At 49.2% G+C, this 9,819-nt stretch overlaps 1 protein-coding gene across 3 annotated transcripts in view; it reads right to left on the bottom strand.

The window, feature by feature from the left end:
* Positions 1-9,819, bottom strand: part of LOC142465905 (ephrin type-A receptor 3-like) — a 183,031-nt gene that overhangs the window by 18,812 nt on the left and 154,400 nt on the right. The gene's annotated exons all lie outside the window — the stretch shown is intronic.

Below are 9,819 nucleotides of genomic sequence, written 5' to 3'. Positions count from 1 at the left end.
GTAAACCTGGGCGCCCTATTATCTCTGGATCTGGCACACTTACTGAGAATATTTCTGGCTGGGTGGAGGGCATTCTAAAACCACTTGTCAGGAACACACCCAGCTATATCCAGGACACCACCGACCTGCTAAACAAACTGAATGCCATTGGCCCCCTCCCAACAGGAACACTACTAGCAACCATGGATGTAGAGTCACTTTATACAAACATCCCCCACGAGGATGGGATTTCAGCCTGCAGATACTTTCTGGGACCGCAGGAGCCACTCACAGAGACAGTGACTAAATGCATCGAATTTATTGTGACCCATAACTACTTCACATTTGGAAATGACACATACCTCCAGACAACCGGTACCGCTATGGGTACTCGGATGGCGCCACAGTATGCCAATCTGTCCTGCGCAAAACTGGAAAGTGACTTTCTTTCCACCTGTCACTCGAAACCCCTTACATACCTTCGCTACATTGATGACATCCTACTGATTTGGACCTCTGGCGAACAGGACCTCCTACAGTTCTATGACAACTTCAATACGTTCCACCCGACCATCAACCTCAAACTCACCCATTCCCCAGAAGAAGTACATTTCCTAGACACCACCATCACCATAAAGAACAACCAACTACAGACTTCTGTATACCGCAAACCTACAGACAGAGCCAGCTATTTGAGGGACAACAGCTTCCACCCGACACACACCAAAAATGCAACCATCTACAGTCAAGCCATACGATACAACTGGATATGCTCCGACACAGCAGACAGAGACCAGCGGATTAAAGCCTTGAGATCAGATTTTATAAACCGTGGAATAACCACAGAATTGTAGACCAGCAAATTCACAAAGCCACCAGAATACCAAGAAGTGATCTCCTTGAATACAAACAGAAAGAGACAAGAGACAGGGTACCTTTGGTGGTCACATATAACCCACCCCTAGGAGCCCTACACAAGATCACCAGGGAACTACAACCCATCCTCCGGGAAGATACAAGACTGCAACAGGTCTTCCCTGAAGCACCCTTAATATCATACAGACAACCTCATAATCTCAAGAATATTATGGTGAGGAGTAAAGTATTCAGCTGCACAACTGAATGCGGGACGAAACCATGCCAGGACGCAAGATGCAAAACCTGCGCAATGCTCTACACAGCGGACACAATACAAATACCACACAGGAATCGGGAATACAAAATCAGAGGAAGGTTCACCCGTTCCTCCAGCAATGTCATGTACCTCATCATGTGCATGAAATGCCCAGGGGGCTGCTACTACATAGGTGAGACGGGGCAGGGGCTAAACAAGAGAATGAACCTGCATCACACGCGGAACAAGAGACAGTCCTGTCGGCGAACATTTCTCTGACTCTGGCCATAAGATGAACGATCTGAGGGTTGCCATACTCAAAGGTAATCTTAAAACATTGAAAGAGAGACGGTTGCATGAAAACAAATTTATGCAACTGTTCGGGACACTTAGCGGTGCCTCAACAGAGATCGAAATTTTATGAGTCATTACTGACACAAGTGAACTCTCTTCCCATGAGCACTAAAGGCCATGTCTGTACATACTGTGCTATATGTATGCACACACAGCTGTCTCTTACACATATAAATACTCCTTGTTTTTCCATCCCTATACACCAATAGGGACCACATAGTATCTACACACACTTTTAGTTATGCTACAATCTCTCACATTTCCACACCTACCCACACCATTTATATTAACTTCCACTCCACACACACCTTTTGTAAAGCACTGTATACACTGTGGGCTCTCCATTCATTTATATTCACACAGATACACACACACACTCTTACATCACTAACTTTCAGGAACCATTTAACACCTCTAGCCATAAATCACATCCACACACGGGGGAGGGACGAGCACAGATAACATTCCAAGAGACACTGTTTTTAAATATACCCTTTGCTTGCTTTATTCATTGTAACATCGCCGGAAGAAGAGATCAGTGTATCTTGAAAGCTCGCACAAATAAAAGCATTTCGTTAGCCACAGAACGGTATCGTCTATTTATTATATATATATATATATATGTAGCGGTCATGTAAAATGCCTACAGTCATCTCTCCTGCTGGCAGCAAGGCCTGGTAAGTGTGGGCATGCCAGCAGTAATCATGGAGGTTTTCCCTCACACCCTGGTGGGGTGCCCTGTGTATGGATGGGACTGGTCACATGCTCTTACTCCATGGTTAGTGATGTCAGAGGTGTGTCAGCCTCAGAAGTTACATAAGGCACAGCACGGTGACTAACAGTTAGTTCAAGGCTAGTACAGTTGAGGAAGGAGTTCCAGTCCCTGCAAGGTGTTTGCATAGTTCAGAGACTAGTGGACGATTATGTTATAGCAGCTGATATAGGAGTCTGTGTCCAGGGACCTGGCACAGCGCAGTGAATCCCTGATCAAGGAGACATACCTTTCAAAGGGAAGCACGGGCACGATGACTGGCTAAAGATACCCCATTGTGGAGGGCAGCTATGCCCACCGTGACAATAAAGATGGAGCTGATCAGAGAAACCCCTGTGTGTGAGAGTCAAGTGATTACACAGGGAGTTGCACCACCGAGGAGTTCCTCACCAGGATCATCCCCATGCGGACGCAGGGACCCTGATGAGGTGGAGGCGCTGCACTGGAACTAGGTGAGACTCAGCACACTACCTCAGCTGCCTGTCTGACGGGTCCTCCCCACACACCATCATGCGGGAGACTCAGGAGTCCTGTAGCCAACAGGTGCACCACCCGACACTACCATACTGTAATGGGGACCGGTTAGACCACAGGGGCCAATGGGAGATTGGGTGGGTCAGGCCGGGCCAGAAATACCGTTACATTTGGAGGCGAGCTGCTGAGATCGGATCTGTCATCAGGACATGCTCTAGCTAGGCACACTGGGAAACAGGGAGAGAGTCTGCTGCCACTCTGTGCTGCGTAGGGACGGACCTAGGGGTGGTCAGGGGCTGACGGGATATTGTCAGTTCGCAGGGACAACCTAGGGGCCTGAAAGGAGTGAGGGGTTTGGAGCCGGGCTATAGCTGACCGAGTCACCTTGAGGCAGTGCTAGTTGGTAGGATGCCAGAAGGGATAGCCTGTTAACTTGGTCAGGAATCCTGGAGAGGGTCTGCGCTAGGCTGACCAAGAGAGGTAGACGCCCCAAGTACTGCATGGCAGAGCCAGAGTACCTAGCCCATTCCAGACACTCGCCGTAGGGAGCACAGACTGGGAGGAAGGAGTCACAGCAGACACTGAGAGAGTGAGCCTAGCCTGAGGTAGTGCAACACTGGGTCACACCTAGATAAGGTACACAGGTGGTGGTGCATCTGAAGCTAATCTTTATTGTGCCGGTGTGGTGGCTGCCCCACAGAGTGGAGCACCATGTACGATAATTGGTACGAGAGTGAGACAACCCAAAGAATGGAGGATCCGCGTGGTGCGGAGAACCCAAAATGGCGACCAGAGGCTGATGGGGAGGGCACCCGTGGCGTGCACCCCACTGAAGAGCAAACAGTCGCCGAGTTATCGTTAACCAGTCTGCTCTGGAGCGGAGCGAAGGCTGTGGCTGCCCCGTTTTTATCCTGTTTGGGACAGTGAGGGGCCACCCTTGAAGAGTGTGAGGAAATTGTAATAATTGGGGGAGAACCCCGTGAGGAGAACAAACAAACGGACTTTTTGGGCTTAAAAGTCAACCAAAATGGCGGTTCCCGCTTGCTAGGGACACCGCATGGGACAGTCACAGAAAATGTGGCTGGTGCAGGACTTGCAAAAAGCTGGCCGGGAATGGCGCGAACAGCAGAGCCCCGCCCTGATGGGGGGTATGGCGCGAAAGCTATGGCTGCGCCTGCATGGACAGTGACTCACTCAGCCCCTGTGCTGAGTCAACCGCTTAGTCTATGGGACCCTCCCCTGATTTCTACCAGGGGGAGTGAATTTCAACTATGGCCTGTGGGAATGCACCCACTGGACCCAGGGACTGATATCCAGATGGCGCCACTACAAAAAGTAGTTCCGGCCGTGGAAGAGCCGTGCAAAAAGGATGGTTACCTTGCACGGAGGGCGGCTGCCAGGAAACGGCGGGAACTAGCCGCGGGAAAAGACCCCCACCCTTGTGGGGAAATTGGCGCGAAAACGCTAACCGCGCCCACCAGGACTGAGAGAGGTGCGGCCTTAATTAAGGGGCATGAAATTCCCCTGTGGGACCCGCCCATAATTGCAACCCCTGGGGGCGGGTTCCAGCTCTGTCAGAGAAGGGAGGAGCCGAAGCAGGGAGTGGCGGATCCAGCAACTTCCATCAGTCAGTTGCGAGGAACCACTGAGAAGGAGAGACCTGTACAGGAAGTGGCTCCTGTGCAAAGAATGGCCTGCTCCTCCACTAGGGGCACGATGGTCTCCACCCAGCCCTACTCAGTACCCGGCGGGTTGCTAGTAGTGAGGGTGGCCAACACCGAGACGGTGGTCGGGCTCTGCCTACAATGTGGGCTGCCTGGAGGCACGGTCAACACGGCGGCACGTTGCCCTCATTGCGGGACTTTATACCTGTGGCCTATGCCCACATTTATTCCAATTCAGCCTGCTGACCCCCCGGTGGACATGGCAAGGCGCTCCGCCGAGTCCCCGGGCGCGCTATGGATCAACCGTGCGAGTCCCGGAGACAAGGGACTGGAGCCGGCCAAGTCGGCTGGGTCAGTGGCGATCGAGGCGGTTGAAGCACCCCCCGCGATCGGGGAAAAGAGACTTTCACTCCGCTCGGAGACCCCTAAGTCAGGGAAAGGGGATTACTCGGACGAGGACCTCCGTGAGCTGGCGGTGTTAAAAGCGGAGCCAAAAAGGCAGACCGGAAGGGCGACACCCCGTGGGGTGAGTGGTGGCCTTGAGAACAGGGCGTCCCCCGCAGATCGGCGCGCCGACAGACGGAGTCCCGCCATCCCAGGACCTGATCTAGGAGACGGGAGAGAGACGCCTATACCCCTGCGGATGGGTAAGCCAAGCAGCCAAATTACTTACTTGGTTGCAGCAGACGGCGAAGCGCTGGAAGGGCCGCGCCAGGCCCCGAGCGCACGTGGAGTGGCGGCATCACTTCCGGCGGCGACGGCGGAGCAACCGGATGTCGTCGTGGAAGAAGAGATCCCGCATGGGGGTCCCACGCAAGATGGTGACGCTTCCGGTTCCGGGGAAGACATCGCTTCCGGTGGTGACGGCGGAACCCGTGGGGAAGTTGCAGCGACGCTTCGGCGATTGGGGGAAGGTCCCCAACCACCTCAACGGCTCAGAAGCTGGACGGGCGATCTGAGGACTGAGGAGGGTGAAGTATCCTCCTTTGAAATATCTACGGACAGCCAGGAACGGGTCGCAGCCCCGTGGCAATCGCTACCCCGTCCGTATGCCCAACCCCATGCCTTAGCTAAAGCCCCTACCCCTGTCACGCGGTTCCCCGCCTAGCCTGGAATCAGTGGACATTCCCTCAGAAGAGGAGGGGAGACGGACTGGGGAAAGACAGCGCAGTGGCGCTACGGAAGGTATCTCCAGGGGAGGGGGAGAATTGAGAGTGGCTGCGGTAGGCCGGTGGTTGCCCCCTGCAGTTCCGGCGCCGGTAAAAAAGGCCCCGGGGTCGTCTAGGTGGTCTGTACCGCGATCTGAACGGTCATCAGGGGTATTTTCCATGGACGATGATAGGGACTCAGGAAGGTCAAACAGATTCCGGGAGAACCGTTGGTGGGCCCCATTATTTGAAGGGTACTCGGCCTGGATGGACCGCACTCGGTTCCTCATCCGGCAAGAGGATGTAGTGGACTATTGGTGGGCGGTGGGAGAGTTTACCCCAGAACAGAGGGACAGGGAGTTGCAGGAGCGCTGGCTTCAAATAGAGCATAGGGAGATAGAACCTATGGGTCCCAGCATCTTGTCAGACCCCGTGGACCCTGACGAACCCCTATCATGGGTGCTACCTGGGAGGGCAGGTAAGGCTGACCTGACTAGGATCAGTAGGGCCGAACGGGCTATAATGGCTCGTTACAAGTCATCCCACGGGTTGGAGTACCCGTATGTTCCTGAGCCATTAAAGGACGAAATAGAGGAGAACAGGGATAGGTGGCTCCGGGAAAATATTGAGATGCACTTAGTCAGTAAGGGGAATGATGTGGTGGGGAAGAAGGCCGAGGAACGGATAGAGCATTTGATCCGCATATGGGCCATTGGTAGAAACATCCACAAACACAAGGTAACATATAGGCCCGAGAGGGGATTACCACGGCATTATTCTGTTACAGTTCTAGATATGGGGGGTAGGGAAGTAAAGAAACCGGACCCCTATCACTATTTTTAGGTGGTACTGCGCATTACGCGGGTCCGTGGCTGCTGGTCGGGGCGGGCTTGGCGGATGACTGTATTCATGTGTACTGCATTATGAGAAAATTTGTGTGATGTTAATTATGTTTCTGTTACAGTGCTTCCTGGAAAGAGGTATACAAATTTAGGTCCCAGCGAGGACGATGGGATTCACCAGGGGGAGAATGTAGCGGTCATGTAAAATGCCTACAGTCATCTCTCCTGCTGGCAGCAAGGCCTGGTAAGTGTGGGCATGCCAGCAGTAATCATGGAGGTTTTCCCTCACACCCTGGTGGGGTGCCCTGTGTATGGATGGGACTGGTCACATGCTCTGACTCCATGGTTAGTGATGTCAGAGGTGTGTCAGCCTCAGAAGTTACATAAGGCACAGCACGGTGACTAACAGTTAGTTCAAGGCTAGTACAGTTGAGGAAGGAGTTCCAGTCCCTGCAAGGTGTTTGCATAGTTCAGAGACTAGTGGACGATTATGTTATAGTAGCTGATATAGGAGTCTGTGTCCAGGGACCTGGCACAGCGCAGTGAATCCTTGATCAAGGAGACATACCTTTCAAAGGGAAGCACGGGCACGATGACTGGCTAAAGATACCCCATTGTGGAGGGCAGCTATGCCCACCGTGACAATAAAGATGGAGCTGATCAGAGAAACCCCTGTGTGTGAGAGTCAAGTGATTACACAGGGAGTTGCACCACCGAGGAGTTCCTCACCAGGATCATCCCCATGCGGACGCAGGGACCCTGATGAGGTGGAGGCGCTGCACTGGAACTAGGTGAGACTCAGCACACTACCTCAGCTGCCTGTCTGGACGGGTCCTCCCCACACACCATCATGCGGGAGACTCAGGAGTCCTGTAGCCAACAGGTGCACCACCCGACACTACCATACTGTAATGGGGACCGGTTAGACCACAGGGGCCAATGGGAGATTGGGTGGGTCAGGCCGGGCCAGAAATACCGTTACATATATATATATATATATATATATATATTACATGACGAAAAGTGCACGCGTCTCCGTGCAGTATGTGCAGTATGTAAAAAACTCCGTGAGTGACCTCCAAGGCACCGACTGACAATTCAATGCAGCAAATGTGACAAAGGATGCTATTTTGGGGAAACCAGACCAAAACTTCAAACCAGATTGAACCTACACAGACACAATAACACACCATGAAGTAGGAAGATATTGCACTGCAGTGGGACACCACTTCTCACAGCCAGATCATTTCATAAATGATTTAAAAATCTAAATCCTCAAAGGAATGTTTAAAAGCCCCGCTGATTTTTCCCCCTTTTTCTTCCCAATCTAATGTCTTCAAACAATGAAAGCGTCCCATGCTGAGCCTTATGGTTGATGTGGCATTCTTGTAAATGTTCTTTATAATATCGATGTACGCTTCTTCTGCATTTTGTATTCTTAATGCATCTAGGACTGCTGCGGTGTACGGAGAATAAAATGCTTTTTCGTAATCTGCAAATCCTAAACTGAGTGGTGGGTCATACTCATTAATTCAGGAAAGCACTTCTTGGATGATTTGGGCGTGGTCCATTGTGTTGTATCCACTGCAAAATCCCGCTTGTTCACAACTACAGTCGATGTCCAATACCTCTAAGAGACAACATAACAAGTGGCTAAAAAAGCCAGACGAATAGGGGTTGAGCCCACTAAGAGGAAGGGAGTTTCTAATCCAACTCTCCCCTCCCAAGACCACGCTATAATTGTAACTGTATTAACCTGCAATCAACAGTATAATAGTATTGTACACGGTTATTAACTCTGTACTAGTAAGGAGTAAATATGCTAATTGCGTATTATAACCACATCTGCTAGTGCATATAGAGATAGGATGCCTATATACTGTATTCCTTAGGTTCAAATTATAGCAAGTTAATACTCAGGGCTAAAAACCGTATTGGTACTAGATAGCATGTACTGTATAACTGCTGTAGCAGTCTCTAAGATAAGCACATACACCTCTACTGCAAAGAAATACATAAACAAAAAAAAAGTTTGCGCATCCCTGCTCTAGGCTGAGTAAAGTTTGCAGCCAATTAGTGAGTATCTTTGTAAAAATCTTGTACGTGATTGGAAGTAGACTTATTGGTCTGTAGTTCTTGAGGTCTTCTTTGTCTCCTTTCTTGTGGATGAGGATAACTATGGCATTATTCCATTGATCTGGAATTTTCCTGTTCTTCAACCAGCATGTAAAGAGTTTTGCAAGGATTTTTTCTACTTCTTCTCCAGCTTCTTTTTTAAGATTTCAGTTGTAACTCTATTTTCCCCGGGAGATTTCAGATTCTTCATGGATTTTATTCTTTTTGCCACTTCTTCTGAAAGGATGCATGGTACATAATTGGTGGTTTCTTCTCGCTTGTCTTCTGCTGGATTATGCCTTGTGTTCGTGTACAATTTCATGTACAAGCACTCAACTTTCCTTATGATAAGTGCCCAGTCTTTAATGGTTGATGCATCGTCTTGTTGAGTGCAATGATTGCCTCCTTCCCAACCATAAATCGCAGCTTTGTCTTCTTTAAGCTTTTGTTATCTTCAATAGTCTTCCTCACGATATCACAGTTACATTTGTCTTACATCTTCAGGTACACATGTACGGATTGTCTTGCACAGCTCTGCATATTCAATTCTTATTCTTGTCTCTTGGGATTGCTTCTTTTCTGGTCGTTTCCTTATTAATTGTTTTGTCTCATCAGATATTTTCTTATCTTGTGTTTTGTTAGCACTCCATTTTTTTCTGCTCTTTCAAGTACAATCTTCATACGTTTTTTATAATCATTTATTAAAGGGTTCCAATACATTTTGAACAAGCTGAAGCCATTTTTCAGTTTTACTTGGAATTCTCTGCTGTTATTCTTCAGGTTATTGATTGTTTTTGTCTTCTGCTTACTCAGTTTTCTTCTTACCAACTTCACATTCAGATGTAATCTGCAGTGAACCAATCTGTGATCACTCCTTGTCTCAAAACGCTTAAAGACTGCGCAGTCTTCAATAACGTGTTTCTTGTTAATTAGGATATAGTTAATTTCATTCTTGACTCCATTGAGGACATTCAATGTCCATTTTCTATTTGGATTCCTCTTGAAGAATGAATTAATGATGGTATAATTTGCAGGATGTGAAAATCTCTACCAATCTATCCCCACATTAATTCCTGGTATTGTAACCATGCGTACCAAGTGATGCTTCGTCTTTCTGCTGGGCACCAATCTTTGCATTGAAATCTCCCATAACGATCTTGAGTTAGCAATTTCCTTTGTTGTTAAGTTGGTTGATTTCATGGTAGAAGTCTTCTACTTTATTGTCTGTGTGACTTGATGTTTGAGCATACACTTAGACTGTTTGAAGCTGGTATCTCTGTCAACTGACGATTCTGGCTGCTCTTTCTGATGACATTTCATACTCCACCATGTTGTTTCTCCATCTCTTGTTAACGAT

This window comes from Ascaphus truei, chromosome 14, assembly GCF_040206685.1.
Source record: "Ascaphus truei isolate aAscTru1 chromosome 14, aAscTru1.hap1, whole genome shotgun sequence".
Classification (NCBI taxonomy): Eukaryota; Metazoa; Chordata; class Amphibia; order Anura; family Ascaphidae; genus Ascaphus; species Ascaphus truei.
The sequence above is the reverse complement of the archived record's forward strand: the minus strand, read 5'-3'. Positions and strand labels throughout refer to the sequence as shown.